The following is a 26,923-nucleotide window of genomic DNA, read 5'->3' on the forward strand; positions in this document are numbered from 1 at the left end:
TCTTCACAGACGAGGTAAGTTTCTCGTTCTACGTGGTTTACAGCATTTTCCACTTCGCTGCACCTCGCTAAAGATTCAGGTTCTCTGCAAGCATTACTACTGTGCAAGCGATATTGCTGTGTGGTTGATATCGAGAAGTGTCACGTAAATGGTATGATATTCTGGTAATCCATATGAAAATACATATGTTCTTGTAATCCCAGAGTAGGTTGGGTGTAGAAAGGAATCAAGCAAGCAGGATGGGGTCAGAAACAGTAATGCCTTTGTGCCAAGGGGATCCGATCTAGCCTTTGCACAACGGTTCGGAGAGTGACCTTGGTCTGCTGAGTGTGCTCTGGTCATGCATTGGGGCAGTGTGTGTTTGTGTGTGGGGGCAGCTGACTTGTGACCATCGGCTGCGGTGGATAACCGTCCAACGTCAGGGGAAATATCTAGTGCTGTGACGATTATGTATGGTGCATGTGCTTATGCTGTCTGCCTTCATGGTATATGTACGAGTGTCTGGTGGTTGATAGCTATATGCAGGATGAAGAAGTGGTGATTTTGAATGGCATTGGATATGAAATGTGTGTTTACTACATCAGTATCGTATGTGGTGATACAGCAGGGTTTGATATTGGCTTCATGCTCGAATATTCAAGCTTTCTAGCAGAGCAGTGTAATTGAGGAAGTGTCTTTCCATGTTTCATAGTCTGTAGACCACTTTTACAAGGTTTAACTGTCAGTGCAATATGCCGATCTGTGCAAAATAGTTTTGGCGCTGAAAGTATGTCTACAGAAAATGACAGATAGTGATCCCACACCAGCAGCAGTAGTTTGGCGAGTTTCACACCAAAAAATTAAAGCTCAAGAATAGCAGAGCAGTGTAACTGAGGAAGTGGCTTTCTGTATTTGACGATCTGTAGACCACTTTCGCATTATTTCGGCTTTTTGTGCGTTGTGAGCGTGTTTGCAGAGCGTTATACATGCATTATTTTGGCTATTTTATACATAGTAAACGTCTCTGTAAGCCAGTGTACTGCATTATTTTGTGAACATGTCGTAGGCTGTGCAATGCATTATTTCGACAGTTCACAATTAGTGAGCATGTTTGCAGAGCGTTTTACATGCATTATTTTGGCAATTTACAAGTTGTTTGCGTGTTGAACATCAGTGTACTACATTACTTCGGTAATTTCCGAGTAGTTCGCTGATCTGTAGGGTATTTATTGTGACCCCAAGCGCATCAGGGCGAGTGTTTTGTGTCAGTGTAAGAAATAAACTACATGATACCCATCCCTAAATAAACTGTTGCAACTTCCCACTGAAAATAAATTAAGCACACTCCTTCCTCTCAAGCAGCTGAACACAGACTAAGTCCTTTTTCCGCCATTTTTCCCCAGACTACCGTCATGGATTACATCATAGGAGGGACGACAGTGCCCTCTGGTGGCGGTACTGTGTACTAGGTCAATTGGACTCTGGACCTCATGGTGAACACACTGGATGGAGATACTGCCTATGACAACTCAAATTGTTGAAATAAACAATGCAGGCAAAATAAAGACTTATATCCATCCTATCCAGCTGCCCAACAAACACTGAGTCATTTTCCCTCCCGTTCCAAGGTAGAGATTGTGGTTGGTTGACTTAGGTTAGTGGAGGTAGCCCAAGTAACCTTTTTTCACGCCAAATTTTTCCCGCCGTTTTCGTACAGGGGAGGGGAGGGGGTTATGTAAGTGGAGGTAGGCCAAATGGCCTATTTTCCCGCCAAAATTTGAACTTCCCGCCATGACGTCATTGCGATGTTGCCACATCCTTCGCCACCATCTTAGATCCGCCATCTTGAATAAATTTTACAACAATGCAAAGTGGGGCCACAGCTCTTTTTCCCCACTACTGGTTACACTGTGATGAACATGTTACTCCCAAGAGAGGCTAGTAGACTAGTTGGTTGATACCGTCACCATATAATGTTTGATTTTGTTGATGGAGCCACAGCCTCATCTCTACTTGCACCATTTCATAACTATCAAAGTGCAGTCCTCGAAGGTGTTCTTTATCTTTTGGAAACAGAAGAAAATTGGATGGGGACAAGTCGGGAATGTATGAATGATGATCGATGACAGCGAATCCTAAGCGCCGGATTGTTGCAGATTTCGCAGGGCTCGTGTGTGTTCTTGGATTGTCATGCTGGAGGAGAGTGTGCTCCATATGCAGGCGAACTCTTCGCATTTTAAATTCGGTTACAGCACGTTGTTTCTCAGGCCCCAACGAAGTTATGTTACACAGTGGGCAACCAACATTTGATCATGGTTTTAAGGAAGGTTTAAGCAAGATTTATTCTAAATAAATTTCAGCTACACAACTACATTGCAGTTTCTTGGATTGGGTGACAATGGAGATAGAAATATAAAAAAAGTCATATTTTGCTTATTTTTACTGTATTACGTCACGCGGTATCATTATTTGCGGCAACACTACAAACCAAGAGAATTTTTTATAGTGTAAAGTGCGTAGTAAAACTCATTCCAGATGTAAATACAGAAGTGAGAGTATAATACTCCAGCGTCCTACATATGTTCGTCAGATTATATTTTCTGACATGTTTCTCAATTACGAGAATCCTCTTTTTTGGAGCTAAGGAATGAAAAATAAATCTAATCTACTTTAAATAAAAAAAAATTATTTGTTAATCGCACGTAATAGACAATTATGATCACAATAAAATTTAATAGATTTGCGCGTATATATTTTGTGCACCCTACACCTACTGATTTATAGAAGCTGCAGAAACCTGCAGTTTTATCTTGCTATGGAAATTTATAAACTCTTTGCAGTTGTAACCAAAACTGATTTAAACAATCAGCTCTGACTTAATAAGCTCTAAGCTGCTGCTGTTTCTCTGGTCAGTCCACTTATTGTTTACAAGAAAAAAAAAAGCTATTTCGAACTGTTCGAAATATTGTGTTGTGTGAGTCTCTTGACAAGTAAATAAAGTACTGAGCATGTTTAAAAATGTGCGTCTCGATAATCCTATTTCGCGAGTCATTGTTTCCTCTGTGTATTATTTGTACCACAACTCCTGATTGGTATGAGGCGAGTCTATTCGTAGTTTGCCTGACCGAGAATCGCGTATACAGTCATCCTCTCACGATCCCTCTAGAGGCGTACGTGAATAATTCTTTCTCCACTCTCCGCTTCCCTTTATCCAAACCGTTCTCTTTCCGTAGAAGCAGGAACGGGAAACACTATATGTCGACAACAGCACTGATTTTTATACGGAAACCTTATGTGGTCTGTCGTCATGAAACTTGAACTATCGATAGTACTTCACGGGATTAATATTTACAACAGCGATCACTGAGAAAATACGCCGGAGAAGTAGGAAGTCGATAAGGGAGGCGGAAGGATTAAAATCATAGTGCTATAATACGGGAGACCCTGGGAAATACGGGTGAGTTGGTCAGCCTAGTTACACAACTCCATGTCAGACGCTATATTTCGGAGCCCTCTAGCAGCAGAGTGCTGCAAGTATGTAAACATGAAGAATAAAGACGTAGAACGTCAATAACGTTTGGTTTATTTAAAAAGCTACAGGAGCTACCACACAAAGAATTCGAAGGTGTTACTTTACAGCAAGCCCTCGCAGAAGCAAGAGCCACATTTAGTTACGTAGAATGTCGAAATAAACATCATGGTTTACGTTCACGGTAACCTTAACGAGTGGATCCAAATCGTGGTACAAAAACCGCACCGAAAATAAAACAGAACCAGCTCCCACCTGAGCTACACAGTCTACATATCGCCTATAAGACATCTCATTGGGCCGTCGGTGCGCACAACGTTTCCATAACTTGAAAAGAGGCCAAACAGCGCTTCATCGGACGACCTTTCACGCCTTCAGGCAATTATTGCCCATTATGTGTGTTATTTCGTCCACAGAATAAGTGCAACCCAATGTGCCTAATGTGTCGCCCTGAGCATAGTCCTTTTATAGGGCACACGGCTCCAGATGTCCATTGCATGCCATTGCCTTCACCATATTCGTACAAAAACTGGTTGAGATGTACCCGTATGCTCTGACAGTAGCAATTCCCGTATGATTTGAAACTGATTATTATTGGTAAGGCGTGACACTCGCCGTCGGTCCTTGTCGGTTAGGAACCTTTTGCGACCACTGTCCTTAGGCTGTCTCACAAGTTTGCTAGTTTCCTTCTAGCCATGTGGAATAGCCGACATTTATACACCGAAAAACTGGGCAGCTTTAATCACGGTCTTATCAAGGTTTTATCAAAGACAAACGCGATAAATTCTTACTGAGATTCTGTCGTGTCTACAGGAGCCATCTTACTGCCCTAATTGCCGGCCGGGGTGGCTGAGCGGTTCTAGGCGCTACAGTCTGGAACCGCGCGACCACTACGGTCGCAGGTTCGAATCCTGCCTCAGGCATGGATGTGTGTGACGTCCTTAGGTTAGTTAGGTTTAAGTAGTTCTAAGTTCTAGGAGACTGATGACCTCAGAAGTTAAGTCCCATAGTGCTCAGAGCCATTTGAACCATTTTACTGCCCTGATTCCACGTAACAGACTGACGCTCGCGCGCGCACCCGCACACACACACACATACACACACACACACACAAAACACCTCACTACCACGTCTGACGTCAGCAGTGGAGGGCCACATGACCGCTGGGTACCAGTTGTATACAATCAACGGCGCGGTAAAGCACTAATGTGGTCTTTTAAGGGAATGACTAATATTTTTCCCTGTCTAGTACTTTTTTTATCTGCGTGAGGTGCTCTCATAACTTTCCACATAGCTTTATTCGTACATTGCTTTAGCATGATCACTTAGTTGACAAACTGCATTTGGTAGCAGTAAGTAGGATTTATTTGAGGTTTTATTTTCTTAGTGTTTTTACTTTTATCTAGTTTAGCATAACATTGCTATCAGATTTGTATTATTGCTCTTTCTTCTTCTTTTCTTCCAGTTTTTTTTTAATAAGTGAGGATGACCTGTGACCTAGGTCAAAATTTGATATCTGAATAATGAGTAGCAAATGACGCGGAGGGCTTCTTTTTCGTTGTATTAACAATGCTCCCAATTTTCTAGAGCCATTATATCCTAAAATGTGGTAGGAGACTGACTTTAAGTCCAAGAACTGTATCTCCGCATAATTAAAACAGCTTTGCACCGATGACAAAGTGTACTTAATACTTGAAAAATATGTCGTGGATACTGTGTTACATACTGTGAAACGCCCGACAACTTTTCTAACATTTTAACCTCTGAGATTTCATAGGATTCTACTTAATCTTCGCTCACACACTACCACCATGCTCGAATTGAGGTGCTGCCAGTGTTATCTCCGTATGCATCTTGATCGTTGGTCCTCTGGCTGAGTTAAGTTCTATGAGGCTAGAGTGCAGGGGTGGTCAGGTTATACAGTATCTGGTGGCCCCTTTCACCGTAACTAAACGGAAACCGTGGCTGGCCAACTATTTGTATCCGCGGTTTGGCTGAATCAGCATCGCCGGCCACGCAAAGCCAGAGTGCTACGGAGTTGCAAGAATGGTGCACAGTGCTGATTTATATTCTTCGTTTTGTTGTTTCCCATCGCTGTTACGGCCAAGATTTCCTAAATTTGTTGAATTGAACAATGAGAGCCGACCGGAGTGGCCGAGCGGTTCTAAGCGCTTCAGTCTGGAACCGCGCGACCGCTGCGGTCGCAGGTTCGAATCCTGCCTCGGGCATGGATGTGTGTGATGTCCTTAGTTAGGTTTAAGTAGTTCTAAGTTCTAGGTGACTGATGACCTCAGATATTAAAGTACCATAGTGCTCAGAGCCATTTGAACCATTTTTTGAATAACGAGGCATCATGTTGGGTATGCTAACATGGGAACGATCACGGCCCCATTTTGTAAGAGAAGGAGGAATCGACTTGCATCATCGCTTCCAAGGTTTCTTAGCACTTTATTTCTTCAGACTAGTATGACACGTAACCTGGCCACCAGTTTTAAATCAGTCTATATCTTTCCTTGTAGACTTAATGTGTGATACTGTAACATGACGACCCTACCTGGGATATAAACGCACCAGGATGGAAACAGGTGCGTTCATGAAAGACCTCTAACAATGATACAAACACCGGACAGGCAATAATTAATACATATAATTGCATGTTAGGGACCCATTGTGAAGACAGACAGAAATACTGGTGAACTCACAAGCTGCGGCATGGAACGCGAATCGAACAGTGATCCAGAAAGTTGCCTATTTTATTCCGAGGTTCCCCACATTTTAATCACAAATTAAGTCCTAATTAAAAATTCAGAGAGAAAAAGAGCGTAACACACTGAGGAGCAGTGTTTTTGAATCTGATTTCAGATGCAATTCTATCGAGAGGATATAGTTATTTGCTCAAACTGTTGTCAACTGCTAAATTTAGATAAAAATTCAAACATCACTTCTTCTTCCTCGAGAAGGCGCGGTGATACAAAGCAGGCAGCCTTTCGACCGTTGGAATGAAAACAGAAAGTTAAACCTCTGTGGACAGAAGAAACTGTCAGTACTGTAAGTCCCAGCAGGCCATTATTGACAACTGCCTATTCCATTAGTTGACACTATCCCTATTTTTTGAGGCTGGAAGCACAATAGACTCGAGCAGCGGGAGGTTATCCGTCTAGAACCTCAAAGTGAAGTCGCTCCAGCCTCAACTTGTCAGCTTCTCTTTAGACCAACGCTAGCAGCAAGACGACTCCAATGAGAAAGTGATTTACATTTGGCACTTGCCACCTTGAGTGAGGTTACTGTTATTCTGTTCATTAATACGAGCAGAAGATACTAACGTCGCCTTCATACAGCCATTGCCTTTTCGAATCGGCCCGCAAGACACTGTGGTGTTGTTGCCGCGAGATGATACTGTCCACCATGCGGTAAGCAGTCATCGTAACCACATTCCTTTACCGCTTCGATCGCTATCTCACAGGTTCATTTTTGTATCATGCTGAGATTCTTACCTTTGCTCAACGTTCTCCATCATGTCAATAATTCAGTTGTCTTTTAAGTCCAGTTATATTTGTTGATTGCTGCATTCAATGATTGCTGTCCCTTTATGTAAGTAGTACTAACTCGCCAGTGAAGGCTCTTTCAGCTATCTGATCGTGGATTCTAGTGCAATATATCTCACTCTTAAACTTTAATTTGTTTTATTGGTGTTGAAGCCCCCTCCACCTTCTTCTGTTTTCTATTTAATCTGAGTCCCACACAAAAAGGAACGATTTTGATTGTCTTCCAAGAGCGATACTGCGTTAGATCTCAATTAAATTCCCAACGGCTTGCATATCTCCGCTCCAAAAGGCAGAGACAATTGCTATGGTGTGAAAGTTCTGCGGTGGCCAGTTTACGCCCGGCTGTCCGACCTTTGGTTCAAATGGCTCTGAGCACTATGGGACTTAACTTATGATGTCATCAGTCCCCTAGAACTAAGAACTACTTAAACCTAACTAACCTAAGGACAGCACACACATTCATGCCCGAGGCAGGATTCGAATCTGCGACCGCAGCGGTCGCGAACTGCCAGCCGGTGTGGCCGAGCGGTTCTAGGCGCTTCAGTCCGTAACCGCGCGACTCCTACGGTCGCAGGTTCGAATCCTGCCTCGGCCATGGATGTGTGTGATGTCCTTAGGTTGGTTAGGTTTAAGTAGTTCTAAGTCCTAGGGGACTGATGACCTCAGATGTTCAGTGCCATAGTTCTCAGAGCCATTTGAAACATTTGAACTGTGGAAAAATTAGAACAGAAGAGCGGCTAAGTGTTCAGAGGTGATGCTACAGACGGAGAAAATAAAATCGACCGAGAAGAGATAAGGAACTTATCTGGAAAACTGGCAAGGAAATGAGTACCATTAGCAAGTATGATTAATAGAAGAGATGATCCAATGAAGAGCGGTGCCAACAAACTTCCAGCGGCAGGCGCTACAAGAGATGCGTTGTGCATCACGGAGGTGTTTCCTTTGAAAGTTCGAGAGCTTACGTTCCAAGAAGGGCCGGGTAACGTTTACTACCTCCCACATACGTCTCGCGAAACGATTACGACGAGAAAATTAGACAGCAGGTCTCATGTGGAGCTTTGCCAACAGTCGGTCTTCCCACGTGCTATTCTCTATTGTCATAGGAAAAGAGCGAAAACACGAACCAGAACTACCCTCCGCTATACATCATAAGGTTGTTGCGGAGTGCAGATATAGATGGTAAACACCAACTGGAGCAAGGGATAGATTGATACGACACATGTTAAGATATCAAGGGAAAACATTCGCCGGCCGCGGTGGTCTAGCGGTTCTAGGCGCTCGGTCCGGAACCGCGCGACTGCTACGGTCGCAGGTTCGAATCCTGCCTCGGGCATGGATGTGTGTGATGTCCTTAGGTTAGTTAGGTTTAAGTAGTTCTAAGTTCTAGGGGACTGATGACCACAGATGTTAAGTCCCATAGTGCTCAGAGCCATTTGAACCATTTTTTTTGAAAAACATTCATAATTATACGTAGAGGATAAAAACTGCCTATTAAGAAAGAGACTGGAATAGAGGGTGTGAATTCAAACTCCACTTAGAAAATTTCGAAAATTATGATTACTTTGTTTGAGGGCCCCTTGGTGAATCCTTACGGAGCAATTGCAATTCATTTGGAAACTCTCCTTTAGTAAGTACCTCGGAGCTTCCGTGGCGTCGCTCAAAGCCACAATAGCGGCCCCGGCCAGAAACCACGCACTATTGGCGATGAGCGACGAGTGAGGCAAATTAAACGACGTACTGATCCGCAGATTTAACTGGAAATGTTTATTGGTAGACCTAGATTAATTCTCTACTCTGTTGCATTACCATCAAATCAGTCTAAATAAGGATCGCCACCTCGCTTCGACACACGAGAATGGGTTAAACTTCTCACTCCAAAGTCAGTCATCAAAATCATGTAGCAGTCCAACTACTTTCAGATAGATTCCATGATCTGTTTCAGTGAGCTGGTATATGTGCACCTCTAACAGTTCATACACCACATCCAATTGGCTACTAGCAACTCTCGCTGATAATAACCGCAACAAGACAACAGGAACGTAGCTAAAAGACAACACGGAAGAGTCATACAAAGAGATCTCTCTCCAGTATGCGTGGAAACCATTTAAATTTGTTAATCCTGGTCAATCCAAAACTACTTCCAGCTACCTGATGGTTCGACGCTCTGCTCTGAGGTTTCTCACTTTACCGAACAGGTCGACGCTCATTAATCCGAAATGCACGTTAAAAAAAAAAGCAGGAAAGTACCTAAGCAAATAATTAACTTCTCATAACTGGGATTCACAGTCAAGTAAAATTTTTTGAAAGACATCATGTTTAGGCCAGTGAATGTTAAACTTTTTATTTACACTATTGCAATTTCGGCCTTCGGCCATTATCAAGTGCAGATGTTTTGGCTTTAAAAAATGTCAACTTTATACATGCTGACACATTTATATGTAGTTATCATTTGCCTGTAAACAGTCATTCGCTGCTGTGGTTTAGTGCAAAAGTTACTATTGATGGTCGAACGAACATGTGTATGTACAGACTGTGCTGTTTTACGATATATGGACATGTGTGCTCGCACTACTTAGCAGCATTACGAATGTATATAACAGCAAATAACAACGACATATAAATGTGTCAGTGTGTATAAAGTTGACATGGCTTAAAGCCAAAGCATCTGCCCTTGATAATGATGGCCTAAGGCCGAAATTGCAACAGTGGAAATAAAAAGCTTAACAGTCACTGGCGTAAACATGATGTGTTTCAAAAAATACCTAAGAAAAATTCAATGTCTGCGCATTAAAATTAACTCGAGCCTGACCTAGAAGCATTACCCACCCGCCACTTTAGAGGGCATTGTCACAAGTAACAAACGTGGTGGGGATGGCAGCGAATGAATCTTTGGTGTGACGTCATAAGCAAGTGACTGCGTGTGAGATCGCTCTTCAAGTTTTTATATATTTTTAGGTTTCAGACACATATTTTTAACGGTTTTTGTGGTAATATTTACTATATAAGTGACTTATTACTGGTTTCTTCATTCACCTCTGCCTTTCTTGTGTTGTGACCTGATATTTATGAGTATTTCGTATCGAGCAACGTAACCTCTTACCTGTGTTTACATTCCGCGCTGACCAGTTGCAGCTGTAGCGGCGCATCGAAAGCTAAGTACTAATTAGTTGTTTGTGTATAGTGGTTTATTTAGGAACTTTAATAGCCTTCAACCGGAGTTTTTTGTATTTTCTGGTGAAATAATTTCAGAAGAACCTTTTGGGAACTGTTTTCAGCTTCGTTACTGTGTCATTAGACGTTTGATTCTCTTTCGGTATTAGTCTTTTGTTATATTTACATTTGTTGTTTATTAATACTGTTAATAATAGAGGTTACTTTCCTTGTAGAGTAAGTTTGTGACTATTGTAGTCAGGTCTTTAACATCATATTATTGTAGTAGCGGAACTTAGAAAAAGTAAAATTTTACCATGAGTGAGAAGTGTGGGCTTTGCCGTAGGTTCCTGAGTAGTGGATTGCGGTGTGAGACTTGTTCGAAGTATTTTCACTGGGGGGAATGCAGTGGGGAAGCCAGTGGGCATTCTGGTGAGATCCTCTCCTGGAACCGCAGGTTATGTATCAAGAGTAAGTTGATAGAGGAGCAGGAGCGTAAGATCTGTGCCCTTCAGGTGCAGTTGAAAAACGCACAGGATGAGCTCGATAGGATGAGGAGGGAGAAGGGGGTTGGGGAATGGGAGCTGGCTGTTGGCAAGAGATCTGCTAGGAGAAGAAGATTTTCAGATAGTTTTACTATTGGTGTTTACAATAGATATGACCGTCAGAGTCTAATGGAGAGGAATCTCTAGTATCTGTAGATGTAGGAAGTATGCAGCAGACCTCAGTAGTTACAGTGGCTAGAATAGTTGCAAAGTCGAAGAGGAAGAAGAAGGTTCTGCTGTTAGGTAGTTCTCATGGCAGAGGTGTAGGCCAGCAGTTGCAGGAAGTGCTGTGGACTGAGTACCAGGTCACCAGCATTGTGAAGCCTAATGCAGGATTGGCTCAGGTGACTGTTAACATAGGGGGGTTGTACAAGGATTTTACTAAAGAGGATCAGGTAGTGATTGTGGGTGGGGACGGTAATAGTATTGATAGGGATGGGGAGTATGACATAGATGGTGAGCTGGAAAAGATAGCCACTCAGACTGGCAACACGAATGTGCATTTCGTGGAACTGTTTCAGCGTCACGATCGGCCTCATCTTAATACAGCCGTCAGGCGTAATAACATGAGACTTGGGGGTGCGCTGATGACAGAAGGCATGAGTCACATTTCAGTGGTGTCGGTGGAGTCTATCAGTAGGATGGGTTTCACTAGACATGGCCTGCACCTCAACAGGTATGGGAAGGGGATGTTGGCAAAGCTTATAGGTGACAGCATAGGTGGGGTTGGTGGGATCACTCATGGGAAAATTCCTGCAGTAGTGGGTGTTAGAGCTGCACCTTTTTTAGATTGAAGTCAGCTGATAGGTATTCCTGCTTAAGGGAAGTCTCTCTAACAAAGGAACTACTTTTGACAAAGCTTAGGTATCAGAGTAATGAGGGCAGTAGTATATTTCATCAAAATATACAAGGTATTAGAGATAGTTATTGAACTGCTTATAGATGTTGACTCTGAAATTATTGGTATATCTGAACACTTCTTAAATAAGGAAATAATTCAGAGGCTTCCTTTTCCAGGATACAGGTTGGCTGGCAGCTTTTCTAGGAGCTCTTTGCGGTGTGGGGGAGTAGCCATGTATGTGAAAAACGGCATCCCATTTGAGTCAATTGATGTTTAAAAGTACTGCACTGAAAAGGTGTTTGAATGTTCTGCAGGTGTGGTTAAATTTAACGGAGCTAAACTTCTAACTGTTGTTATTTATAGATCCCCAGACTCCGATTTCACAACATTTTTGCTAAAGCTAGAGGAGGTTCTTGGTTCACTTTATAGGAAGTACAAAAAGTTAGTTACATGTGGTGATTTCAATATTAATTGTATAAGTGATTGTGCAAGGAAGAGGATGCTGGTAGACCTCTTTAATTCATGTAATCTTATGCAAACCGTATTCTTTCCAACGAGAGTGCAAGGGAACAGTAGAACAACCATAGACAACATTTTTGTTCATTCCTCATTACTAGAAGGGCATTCTGTTAGCAAAAAGCTGAATGGCCTTTCAGATCACGATGTACAAATTTTAACTCTAAAAGATTTTTGTGCTGCAACACGTGTTAAATATAGTCATCAGCTGTTTAGGAAAGCTGATCCAGTTGCTGTAGAGACCTTTGTAAACCTTATCAAGGAACAAGAGTGGCAAGATGTTTATAGCGCTGATACAGTAGACGATAAATATAATGCTTTTCTCAAAACTTTTCTCGTGCTCTTTGAAAGTTGCTTTCCGTTAGAACGTTCAAAACAGGGTACTAGCACAACCAGGCAGCCTGGGTGGCTGACTAGAGGGATAAGAATATCTTGTAGAACAAAGTGGCAATTATATCAAAACGTTAGAAACAGTCAAAATCTAAATGCAACAGCCCATTACAAACAGTATTGTAAGGTGCTTAAAAATGTTATTAGGAAGGCAATAAGTATGTGGTATGCAGATAGAATAGCTAAGTCTCAGGATAAAATTAAAACCATATGATCAGTCGTAAAGGAAGTGGATGGTCTGCAGAGACAGGTCGAGGATATAGAATCAGTGCGTAGAGGGAATGTCCGTGTTACTGATAAATCGCATATATGTACAGTATTTAATAATCACTTTCTGAATATAGCAGGTGAACTAAATCGGAACCTAGTCCCAACAGGGAATCATATAGCGCTCTTAGAAAAAAGTGTTCCGAGATTGTTACCTGAAATGCTCCTCCATGATACTGACAAGAGGGAGATTGAGTTAATAATTAAATTATTAAAGACCAAGAACTCTCATGGATATGACGGGGTATCTAGCAGAATACTGAAGTATTGTTCTATGTATGTCAGCCCAGTACTTAGCCATATCTGTAACTTTTCCTTTAGGAGTGGTCGGTTTCCTGACCGATTAAAGTACTCGGTAGTGAAGCCACTTTATAAAAAGGGAGACATTGATAATGTTGACAATTTTAGACCTATTTCTATGCCATCGGTGTTTGCTAAAGTTGTCGAGAAGGTTGTATATACAAAGTTACTGGAGCATTTAAATTCACATAATTTGCTGTCAAATGTTCAGTTTGGTTTTAGAAATGGTTTAACAACTGAAAATGCTATATTCTCTTTTCTCTGTGAGGTTTTGGACGGATTAAATAAAAGGTTGCGAACGCTACTTGTTTTCTTTGATTTAACGAAGGCTTTTGACTGTGTTGACCACAAAATATTACTGCAGAAGTTGGACCATTATGGAGTAAGGGGAGTAGCTTACAATTTGTCCGCCTCTTACTTTAAGAACAGAAAGCAGAGGGTAATTCTCCGCAATATTGAGAGTGGTAGTGATGTTCAGTCCCAATGGGCCACTATTAAGTGGGGCGTTCCCCAAGAGTCGGTGCTGGGGCCACTGCTGTTTCTTATTTATATAAATGATATGCCTTCTAGTATTACAGGTGATTCAAAAATATTTCTGTTTGCTGATGACACCAGCTTGATAGTGAAGGATCTTGTGTGTAATGTTGAAACAGTATCAAATAATGTAGTTCATGAAATAAGTTCGTGGCTTGTGGAAAATAATTTGATGCTAAATCACAGTAAGACACAGTTTTTCCAGTTTCTAACTCACAATTCAACAAGAACCGATATTTTGATCAGACAGAATGGGCATATTATAAGCGAGACGTAACAGTTCAACTTCCTAGGCGTTCGGATAGATAATAAGCTGTTGTGGAAAGCCCATGTCCAGGATCTTGTTCAGAAACTAAATACTGCTTTATTTACCATTAGAACAGTATCTGAAATAAGTGACACTTCAACACGAAAAGTAGTCTACTTCGCATATTTTCATACGCTTATGTCGTATGGTATTATTTTTTGCGGTAATTCTTCTGATTCAAAAAGGGTATTTTTGGCTCAAAAACGGGCTGTTCGAGCTACATGTGGTGTAAGTTCGAGAACCTCCTGTCGACCCCTATTCAATAGTCTGGGAATTCTGACATTGCCCTCACAGTATATATTTACTTTAATGTCATTTGTTGTTAGCAATATTAGCCTATTCCCAAGAGTTAGCAGCTTTCACTCAGTTAATACTAGGCAGAAATCCAATCTGCATGTGGAATGCACTTCCTTGACTCTTGTGCAGAAAGGAGTGCAGTATTCTGCTGCATCCATTTTCAATAAGCTACCACAAGAACTCAAAAATCTTAGCAGTAGCCCAAACTCTTTTAAGTCTAAACTGATGAGTTTCCTCATGACTCACTCCTTCTATTCTGTCGAGGAGCTCCTGGAAGAGCTAAAAAATTATGCAAATTCCAGTGTCACATTGTTGATTTTCTTTATTTAAACTTACGACTTGTCACCCGAATATGTTTTTTTTATATTTCATTTTATATGTTTCTAATATCGTGTTATAATTTCATGTATTGACTCGTTCCATGACCATGGAGAATTCTCCATAATTTGGTCCCACGGAATAATAAATAAATAAATAAAAAAATAAAATCTATGTCCCCGTCTGACGTCACTTCTTCAAAATAGACTTGCCCATGCCGAAAACCGGCTTCCATCCACGGGCCACGAACTTTCATTCGGACTGTACGTTGCACGCCAGCAGGTCGTGCTTTGTGGGACACCCATTCAAGGGGCCGATGAGGCGTGTGTGGCTCAAGAGTAGTTTGCCGGCCACTGACAGGCCGTTTGCTGTTCCTACTCAGAACTTTCTGTAAGCTGCTGCTCCCTAACAGGACTTTCCCAAGATTCTCTGCAACGAGTGTTACAAACACTGCCCGTCTTGGGGAAATAACACTCCGTTGAGCCGGACTCATACGCACGGACCGCTGCTCATTTAGGAGTTAAGGGAAAGGTCTGCCCATCTACTGCAGGCTTAAGGAAGCCTCTTTTTCCCAGAAACCTACTCTTACACAGTAGCCACAGGAAGAGGATACAGGTGCAGTTACTAAATGGAATATTACACTTTTTAAATGAATTTCACAGAAAATATCTGTAGAACAGTGAAGTTGTAGGCTGCATGCGCTGCGCGTCTTGTTTTGAAACAAAATTACTCCATTGTCTCACGGTAATTCCTGTTGACGACAATAAAGCTCACTTTACTTTTTCCTCAAACCAGAATTCAGCACTGCTCGATTCTGCCTCGGGTTTGTTTTCCTCCATTGTTAGTTGCATGTACATGAACACCGATACACAGCAGTATGGATGAGGAATTAGCCGATATACGCCTCTTGTATGGGTTCATTGACTGCAATGGAAGAATGGCACAACAACACTATGCTGAGCTGTTCCCGCATCGACAGCAGCCGCAGTGCTTTTGCATATGTACAGAGACACCTACGGGAAACCTTGTTTTGTGTTGTACGTTTTGTTGATGGAATGTTACACTCTTTTGTGATGATATTTTTACATAAACACAGGTAACTGGGGCAGCAAACTCAACAAATCATAATTACATTATTGTTATGTAGTGAAAAACCAGACACATCTTGTCGCTTGTACAAAAATATTCAGAAATATCCCTGAACAGCCGGCTGCTGTGGCCGAGCGGTTCTAGGCACTTCAGTCGGGAACCGCGCTACTGCTACGGCCGCAGGTTCGAATCCCGCCTCGGGCATAGATGTGTGTGATGTCCTTAGGTTACTTAGGTTTAAGTCTGGGGGACTGATGAGCTCAGATGTTAATTCCCATAGTGCTTAGAGCCATTTGAACCATATCCCAGAACACCCTCCGATATTTTGCCAGTGGAATTCAGGTTCACCTCATATACAAGAAATGATTTGGGACTTGCTGGGTGTAAGTGATACTCTGTGATGGAGAGATTGGTACAAGATAGGAAAATCGTGGCGAGACGCTTCTGCCGCCGTGGTTCATTGCTCTTTCTAGTTACACATCTTTAGAGTCAACTATTCTTATGTCTACATGTACCATGCAGATTTTTGGCCAAGTTTTTCAATCTGAGATGTTTGTTACACCTATACCGTATTTAATGCCAAAACCCAAAATATCACAAATGTTCGTCCAGCACACTCAAAATAGACTCCCACGCCAATGGGACACTCGCACGCCTTTGTAGTGGGTTTTCAGTTTGCATGGTAACCAATGACTGATCCATGAAAACAACGGCCCAGCACTGATCATCTGTCATGTACGTGTTTTGAATTTCCCATTGGCACAATGTCAAACGGTGATAGGTGTGCGGTCACAATACTACCTTTTCAAGGTTAGAAATGTAAGCAGCAGCCGTTTCTGTTCGTCTTTCTCCTGAGTGGTCCTCGACTGAACATTCTAGATATGGAACCTACAGCCAGAAGTTGTTATCACAGTCAACAACAGCGAGAAAATGTTTGTATTCAAAGTCACAGGTGCCGGTAGTTCAACCATCATAGTGAGCAACTATTTGGATATTCTCTCTGGAAGAAACGGCTTCAGTATTGTTGAACGTCTTGTGAGCTGAAAATGCATTCAGTCGCTGATCCAAGGTCTACGCTGAAGGCAACTGTTTAAGGATATATTGAGTACAAATGTGCATTGCTCTTGATAGTGACTCCGCTTGTTGCCTCCGCCTGCCAAAGCACACAGCTCGTATGTCTATTCAGCAGAATGACATCACAAGGAGGGTATCTCAAGTCATCTCAGTAATTATGTGTCATGGCACAAGAATACGTATCCAGTGCGCAAGAAGACATATTCATTATGCTGACAGCGTGAAGGACGCCTTTATCAGATGAAGTTGTGACATATTATACCGCCAACAGTGTTTCTGGTGGAGCTGACAAGACAGGAAAACCGGGACAAATGATGTCAAGATTTCCCAATGCTTATGCCCAATGTTTCCTACGTCTTATGACTTACGAGTCAAGACTGCTGCGATTTAAGGGACACTAACCAGCCTGGGTCGTTCATATAGGGTTTCCAACTAATTCTAGCACATCATATATTTCATAAACGAAACAAAATATGAACAATGCAACTGTCCAGGGATGCATCTATGTTGGAGGCTCATAGAATGGTCAGGAATGCACAATCCATAAATGTAAACATGCATCACTTTCAACACAAAGTTTCGTTTGTTTAAATGGCACATGTATGCTTTTTTCTACGGAAATATAAACTAGAGATACGATTAGTGATGGCAGACTTATTTTCACTCTTCCAAACCTAATACGTTTTGAAATACGTGGGCTTTAATGGATGGCAATGGCGTCACAGTTTCTCCCGTAATGTGCAAAGCAAGTGTTGCCTACCTCAGTCCTTAGGACAGTGCAGGGAACAGACATTACAGTATTACGACAGAGACTGTGGTACCATTTCCATTATTTAAACTCAGGTATTCCATAACGTATAAGGTTTAGAAGAGTGAAGCCAAGTCTGCCTTCGGTAATTGTACCTCTAGCTTCCATTTTGATAGAAAAACATGCACATTTCATAGAAAAAAAACACGTAGCTTTGTGTTGAAAGTGATATTTGTTTACTTGTAGTAATTGTACATTCCTGCCCATTATAAAAGCCCCTGACTGAGGCCAATTGCATTTTTCACATTTTGTTTCATTTCGGAAATATATGTGGTGACAAATTTAGATAGGACACACTGTGCACCACCTAATGTAGACAGTATTTCAGTCGTGCTCAGTTACTCAGTCAACACCAACCGCTAGTCACGAGAAGAGGTCCACATGCATTCACAGACCAAGATACACCAGCAAACTGCCACTGTCAGATATTTCTGTCATTACCTACAGGCCACTGTGTGAGCTGAGTCTGAATGCTGTCGACTTGGTGCCTTCACACTGTCAGGCCACCCACCAGATGACTATGATCTGCTGATGATTACCATCTTGGTGGCCGTTGGATATAAGTCTGGACCATCTAGGTGCCCAGCCACCATTACCCGAGTGGGCACACACGCTGCATCACCCAGGGCAAGCATACACTGTTGCTCTCCATTGCCCAGTGCAGGCACACAATCGTCTGCAGCCATGCTGGAGACTTCTGTCTGACTCTGCTACCCTGGTGTACCGTCAATCATGTTACTCTGCCTACCCTAGTGTACCGTCAATCATGTTGCAGAGGCAAGCCAAAGCCTTGGAAGCTTTGTCCTGTCTATCACCGATGGCAGCTGCCACCTTGCGTCAGCACGTATGCTACCATTGTGCTGAGAGCAGCACCCTGCTGTAAATTGCAATTACCCACACAAAGACAGCATGCATCATCCTTCTGACAAACTGTTGCTGACACCTGTCTACTTTGCCAACCGTGACCACTTGGATCACAGAGGCCATAGACCACATTTCGCGCATTGTCTCTACTGCTGTAACTTATGGAACAGAGGATGGTATGCAGTGCAAATCTTGTTTGGAAAAAACGTATCCCATTCTCTCATGGTAATTGCTGTTGATGACTCCAATGCTCACTTTACTTTTTCCTCAAAGCTGCATTAAGTACTGCTCAATTCTATCTAAGGTTTATTTTTCTGGCAATGTCAGCTGTAGAAATGTTTCTGTGGTGGGTACCCACACAGCATTTGCCATCACATCACTGCAGTATGCCATAGGAGATGAACTGCACTGCATACTGACATATTAAAGCCAGCTTCACCTGCCACCATAGAGGTTGTACATACCAACCGCTACATTTTGGTATCAGAAGTGGTTGATGCAATGATGACATCATTGTCCATCGAGAAGAAGTGATTTCTGATACTTTCATAGTTTGGTGTTAGAAGTTTTGCCTCCTACAATCAGCTGGATTATGGACGTCATTGGCAGCTCCATCTAGCAGCATTGACGATGCATTGTGATGCGTGGATTTACCGTTTTGTTTCCCTGTCCTGTTCATGTGCACAGGCATGGTTGGGAAAGGAGAGTGCCTCAAATTTTTGAAGCTGCAGTGTCTGAGAATTGAGGGACATGCTGACCTTTCTCAGTTCAGAGGAATCACTAGGGAACAGTATGCTGGTATGTGGCCAGTGAGATGCCTTAAATGCAATCTATTGGCTCACCAGCACACCATGTGCACATTGAGCGTCTGCTAAGTGTAGTACTTGTCAGCATTGTGTTCATAATGTCAAGCTCTGCATAGTCAACACCTGTTAAGTGTAATACTTGTCAGACTGTGGTCATTATGCCAAGCAGTGCATAGAGTTAAAGTGAATGGTGACTAGACGCAAAGAATAAGAGCAGTATGTTGCCATTTTCGAGTGACTGAATAATTGTTGTCTCTGTTCGACTAGTATTAGTGTGTTTTAAACTTAGATGGGTAAAAGTTTTGCGATTGTAGAGTCAGATACGCAGGACGTTTCCTCACAAGAGGCGTTTCAAGTTTTGGTAGCGTAGGAAGATTATCTAAGGGCAGACAATGCCGGATCTTCAGGTAACTAGGTGCAGTCAAGGAAGGAAAAGTTTCATCCAGTGTAACAACCCAGCCATTAGTTTCAATTGTTGCCAGTCTGATTAACCCTTTTTCGAGAGAGCCAGCAGAGCATATGTTAGCATTAATAAATGATCTAGAAGCAGCTTCAAGGCTGTGTGTCTGGACAAAAAGCTACAGCAAATGAGCAGACTACGATTAGTGGGTGACGCAAAAACATAGGTGATGTATCACATTTCAGCACCAGAGGGAAGGGCTCTTCCAATGCTATAGGAAACCTAGTAGTACGACGTTCTTTTGGGAGTAGCTCAGAGGATGGTTTCAAAGATGGAATGAGTCAGTGGTAAGTCTTAAGGACATGATAGGGAAAACACGTACTCAGACCTATCAGTTTCCCTAAAATGGCTAGGCAAACAGTGTTATATTTCAAGAAATGGAGCATAGAGAATTGGATGTTTTTCTAAGGGAACTTCCACACGACATATCTAGGAGAATTCATACGAAAAACAAAAAGGAGCTGGCCGCTACCATCAGAATATCCATGGATTTAGAAAAGGTAGATATGACGATGAGAACACAGGACAAATGGTGTGTGTTGCCAGCCGACATAAGGTGTTATAGGTTTGGCTGTCGCCAGCCACAACGTAATGGGTGCAGTGTCGTTGAGCACAGTGAACAAGACTATAAGAACAAAAATCAGAATGAGTAAGGACGTAATAAGTTGTCGATAAATACCATGAGGAACTCCAAATTCGCTGGCTGGCATTCCCAATAAAAATTTGACCTATGGAGATAGAGAATACAAGTTACTGTTGGACATAGGACCCACATAGCCTTGGGGACTTCTTGGGTAGGAGGAGACTGCACCCTCCACATTATACGTTATGTTTGGTAGTATATAATGATTTGGCATTGCTAGAGTCAGCGATGCTTAGTTTTACCATTGGAGCAAAGCTGTTCCAACAGATTATGGCAGTGTTGTCCCAGGTGTGTAAGGAAAACTGCAAACCTTGGAGTTGAATTTCTTAAGTAGGTATCATACAAAAATTGCTCTTTTGCAGTGCAATGTCGAACTCAGTGAAATTTTGTGCTGACTAGGAAAGATTTCTGCCAGTGACACATTGTCACAAGAAGTCATGAGGGTAGTGCGGCGAGGCGGTTCCCTTCTGGTATTAAACCAGCACCTACCTGTGAACTCGTCGCAACGGATCGTCGGTAGGTAAGCCGAGCAGGAACCTACCGTACTGCAACTTGCACCAGGCTGCATTCAGTGTACTTGTTCTAAGAATCGGGCAAAGGTCTTAATTTTCATTGAAAGATGGAAAGACTCGCAAAACTTCGGTATATTCTGAAGTCGAGAATTACACGTTCACTGCCATGCCCGTGCTAATCCTAACACAGTCATGCACAAACCCTTTCATTCACGTTAGCAAGTTTATAGTAACGTATTTCCCAAAATCTCAGCAGCTACTAAATACGGATTGTTCTTAAATGAAAACACTCGCCACACTATTAAATTTATCGGTGTCTAATGCACTCAAGTTTTTGATCAGCGATCTGCTCAATACGCCACGCGGAATTACTGTCTTTTCTCATACACAAAATTACTTAAAAAATCGTACTTCCTAAAGAAAACATACCGGAATAAATATGCCTCCATTTTAAAGCACTTTTGAGGCATGTAGTACAACTAAAACCGGCAAACTATAACTTCCTTCGGAACTCCTTCTACACACGACCGTACCATTGAAAGGCTAGGCTCCGACTACCTAGACTGCTGTAAGCATTCTCTATCTCCAAGAGAAAAGACACGCGAAGAGTAGCCCGTTCTGATTGGTCAGTTTTATTTAAAGCCAATAGAAAAATATTATTCTCCCGCGTTAGTCCGCGCTTTTCATGACTAACCAATCAACAAATAACACCCTTTCGAACTGTACATTTTCCCGAAATGAATATTTAACATTCTGATATTTTGTTTATACTTTACGTTATTAACTATTTTCGCGTGCACTCGAATTAGCTTTCCTTTAACCATAAAGTTACTTAACATATTATGATACAAAATTGCCCGTCGTCTGCATTCACACTGTCTTAAAAAAATTTCTCACTCTAGTCCGTACAGCGTTTGTCAGTATAACACAGTATATACTTTAGACCACATTCACACATCTTTCACACTGCTAAAAACATGTACAAAACTGTACAAACATAAATAATCAAAAAAGTCTTCAAGAAATTAACAGATCATTTGACAAAAACGTTCTCTTGACCTGTTGTTTGAATGTGTTTCTCCGTTGCTGTAAGTCAGTAGATGAAAATTAGAACTTCGTACTCGACTGAACCCGCTTCAGATCATCTGACACTGTGCACGCATGAGTCATTTTCCCGATGTACAGGCTCCAAACAGGAGCGATATAAAGGCGCCACGCCTCACACCCCCTATGATCATAAAGTTTTTCTCCAAAAATTTTAGAATTATACAAAATTATCGATCCTGGCTTCAAATTTTAAATCTTTCAAAACATCATAAGAATGAGAAATACAATTTTCTTACTCCAAACTTGGCAGTTTACAACTAACCTAGCCTAATCTTTTGATTTCTTTATGAAAAATCATTTCGTACTTGACAAAACTGATACAAATTTTCAACATTTTAATAACTTTTTCATGAAAGTCTTTTGCAGTTACCTTTTTTACGCTTTTTTATTTAAAGGCAAGGCGATCTTTAACCTTCCATTTAATAAAAGGGGCGATATAAAGGCGCCACACCTCAGTAGAACCAACTAAACTACGTATAAAGTCGTTAAGACTCGACTGGCGTGATTAAGTACCACAGGGCATAGGGAAATTATTCTGGATGAACGTAGGTGTGGACACGCCAACTTATATTTTGTGTGTGGTAGTGCCACTGATAGACAATGACGAAGTAGGAGCATTGTACACATGCAAGAAGAAAATGCGGATCATATGATTGCTATTAGTGTGGTTAATTTCTGTGCCAGTGAAGTGATTTTGGCAAAAGGCTTGCTAGTTGCCAGTTTGGACGTTCTGGATGTGAATGATTTAGACAGGTTAGTTGTGGACCTCAGCCATAAGTAAACCACCAATACAGCTGCTTTACAGGCAAAAGCTGAGCATCTGGACATAGAAGACAGGACGGCCATGGAGAAGCTATTGGTAAATTTGGCAGATTTATTCAGTCCTAGTGGACCGTTGCTGGCTACCCCCTTTAACACAACACAGGATTCTGATTGGGGACAAATGTCCTGTGTATTGGAAACCATACAGAATAGCACACCATTTACTGACAATAGTGGAGGAATTTATTAATCAGCAATTGAATGATGGCATAACAAAAGGAAGTAATAGTACCTGGGAACCAACAGTCATTATTGTACCTAAAACGTCATCAGATGGTTGCAGAAAGTACAGATTTTGTTTGGGGTTATCTTTGTTTAAATGCCAGAGTGGTTATTGATGCATATCCAATAGCAAAAATTACTTAGATCCTGGACAACCTGGGACAGTGCAAATACTTTTCCTTGATAGACATGGAAAGTGCTTACAATCAATTGGAGGTAGTGGCAGCAGAGCAGCCAAAGGCGGCGTTCATAGTCCCTTGGGGCCATTACAAATACTGGCGAATGCCATTTTGTTCAAAAAATGCACCGGTAATGTTTCACGATTGCTAGCTGGACTGTTGAAAGTTTTAATGCCTTGTCTGTGCATGCTGTCATCTAGGTGCAAATGCATCTGGATCACAGTACTGTGTTTTCCAGGGATACAAAGGAGAACACACAATGACTAGAAGGTTTTAAATGGTCGCATTCTGGGTGCCTCACTTAGAATATCGATAAGTGCCATTTTGTCTTAACCTAGGAAAATGGATGGCTGAATGTCAATCGGTGTTCAAAAAATTGTAGGAGATATGAACAACCAGCCCCGTATTAGTATTTCTGAATTATGATAAATAATTTATTTTGCCCTGTGATTCATGCAACTGGACAATAGGGCATGTTTTAAACCAGGAAATGAAGAGGGAAGAGCACCCAGTGGCTTACTGATCAAAACAATAAAACAAAGTTAAAAAATTATTGGACCACAGAAAAAGAAATGTTAAGTTTGATGTATGGTGCACATATTTTAGATGCTATCTGTACAGCAGGATGTTTGAAATATTAACTGACTGCATGGCACTGAAATGGCTATTATGTTTAAAAAATCCTTCAAGCAGGTTGAGTCAGAGGGCGTTGAAGTTAAATAAATTCGACTCTGAGGTTGTTGCCAAACTGAGTAGAAAGCTTGGTAATAAATATGGACTAAGCAGGAAGATTGGTGTCATATGCATACTTGGTGATAGCCTTGCAGAATGTCAGAATGCATACTATGTTTAGGTGTGAGCTATTAAAAATGTAGCCTCAGTTTTCTGATCACAATGACTTATTATTGGAGAACAAAGCTTGGACCACACACCATGGTACCTACTGCACTAAAAGATGAAGACTGTTAAAGGAAGAGCACAACCACAATTTATCAAGACATGGAGGAGCCAGAACAATGGATCATAGGGTAGTTGAACAAAACTGGTGGAGAATGAGGAAACAGGAGGTGTTCCAGTAGGTGGGAAGTTGAATGCCATGTGTACAATGTGCAGACTTGAGTCATCAGCATGTACTACTTCAGGGATTACCAGAGGCATTCAGACCAACTGAAATGATTGGGATGGACATTATGGGTCCATTTAGCCAGATGCTGGTGGGTAATTGATACCTTTTGACTATTAAAGACCATTTCTTGCATTATGTCACAATGACTGCCATTTGAAACCAGCAAGCGATTACAGTAGATTAAATGATGGTGAATAACTGGTTGCTGAAGTTTGGCATCCATGACAATAATTACGGATTGTGGCACCAATTTCACGTCAAACCTAATTAAACAACTGTCTAGTAGTGGTTCAGTATTCTGCCTTATGGCAGGTCTTGTAATGGGTTAAGCCACTACCACTTTTGTCTGTCCATAGCCAGTCTTTTCATTTTTGAATATTTGTCTCCTTTGATATTGTCCATCATTTCTCTTCTTAATACTTCTTCATTCCTAATTCGGTCTTCCCATTTCACTTTTTTCATTCTTCTCCATATCCAGATCTCCAGCGCTTCCAATCTTCTTTCATCTTCCTTCCTCAATGTCCAGGTGACTGCACCATACGTTGCAGCGCTCCAAATGTAACATTTGGCAAGTCTTTTCCTCAAAACTTTGTTTGGTGGTCTGCAAAATAATTTCTGTTTCCTCGTAAATCCTCCTTTTGCCATTGCAATTCTTTTCCTAATTTCTGTTGAGCAGTACTTATCATTCATTATTACGCTTACGAGCTAATTGAAGTTATTCACTTGGTTTCCTCTCAACCTATTTTCATATGTATTTTCCCCCCTTTCCTCCAATTACCATGCTTTTCGTTTTCTTCTTGTTAATCTTCATTCCATATTCTTCTAATTTTGTGTTTAGATCATCTAACATTTGTTCCATCTCTCTCGCACTCTCTGCCATCACAACCATGTTGTCTGCAAATCTTATACGTCCACCCTCTGACCCCCTATACAAACTCCTCTACCTCCATCATTAATAATTTCCTTCAGATAGATTTTGAACATTGTTGGTGATAAACATCAACCTTGTCTTACACCTCTTCTTAGTTCAATTTCTTCACTCATCACACCTCCTATTCTTACTCTTGCTCTCTGGTTCAAATATAAATATCTAATCAGCCATCTATCCCTCCAGTCAACTCCATGTTTCCTTAAGATTTCCATCAGTTTGTCCCATCTGACAAAGTCAAAAACCTTCTCTGGATCAATGAACACAACATGCACTCTCCTTTTCTTCTCCATGTACCTCTCCCCTATCACTCTCAATAGCCCAATGGCATCTCTAGTTCCCACTCCTCGCCTGAAACCAAATTGTTCATCTCCTTTTACGCAATTCAGCTTCCCATATAGCCTTCTGTTGAGCGTCCTCAACAAGACTTTGGCTGCATGCAATATCAGGCACACTGTTCTATGTTCCTTACACATTTTTCTGTTCTTTTCTTTTCTACAGGTATTAAGATACTTCCTGGAAAGTTCTTAAGTCATTTTGAATCTTATCAGTTCCCATTGCCTTTCCATTTTTCATCTCCTTCATAGATGCTTCAAACTCACTAGTTAGTATTGCATTTCCTTTGTCATCATCTGCGACTTTATATTCCTCTTCTACCCCAAGCTCTTCTTCACTTGGTCGTCTGTCTGCAGTGTATAGACATTCTATATATTCTTCCCATCTTCTCATTACTTATTGGGGTTCATTCACGATTTTACCGTCTGCTGCCTCCACTTCCTTAAGTCTGTTGTTGTTTCTCTTTTCCCTGAATGTCAATTCCATTACTTCTTTGTACACCAAATAATATTTTTCTTCTTTCTCTAATTTCTCTATCTTGTCACATTTATCTGTCAGCCATTTCTCCTTTACTTTTTCTGTCTCCCTTTTTAATTCAACTACAGGAGGTTAATCCTGTAGTTGCGCTTCCTTTCTTCTGCGTTTACAGTTCTCCATTTCCTGCAGTGATTCATCTTGGTTGTTATATCTGGTGCTACACATTCTTTCTTTACCTTTTTCCTCTCCTTGACTCTAAGCGTTTCCTTAGCTGCCTTTCTGATCCCATTTTTAAAACGATCCCATCTTCATTCTGTGCATTCCGCTTCATGTCCTTGCATCATGATTTCACAATATGCGTTCTCTAATTTCTCAACGTTAATGTGCTCTCTCTTCTATCCTTTCCAAGTTATTTTCAATTTAACTAGAACCTCAGCTACTACTAATATATTAGCTGAATAAATATCTGCTCTGGATAACTTTTGACACTCTTTAGGCAATTTCAGTATCTTTGTTGTATCATTATGTAATCAATTTGATATCTTTTGTTGTCAGATCTAGATATCCAAGTATACCATCGTCTTTTGTGGTTATCAAATAGAGTATTTCCAACTACCATTAAATTTTCATTGCAGTTTTCCAAGAATATTTGCCCTCATTGACTTCTTTCTCCCATTCCAAATTTTCCCAGACCTTTTCCTTCTGGTCCTTCACCAAAACCATGTTCCAATTCCCCATTATAATAATACATGCATTTCTTTTCTCTCTCCCTAAGTTTTCTATCTTCTCATAACATTCTTCTACCTCTTCATCTGAATAATTACATGTTGGCATATAGATCTGGCTGATAACTAAGTCTTTTTTTCCTCTCAGTCTCTTCATCATTATTCTTCCACTAACATATTCAACCTTGATAACTGTGACCTTCAGTCTTTTACCTATCAAAATTCCA

Source organism: Schistocerca piceifrons, chromosome 4, assembly GCF_021461385.2.
Source record: "Schistocerca piceifrons isolate TAMUIC-IGC-003096 chromosome 4, iqSchPice1.1, whole genome shotgun sequence".
NCBI lineage: Eukaryota > Metazoa > Arthropoda > Insecta > Orthoptera > Acrididae > Schistocerca > Schistocerca piceifrons.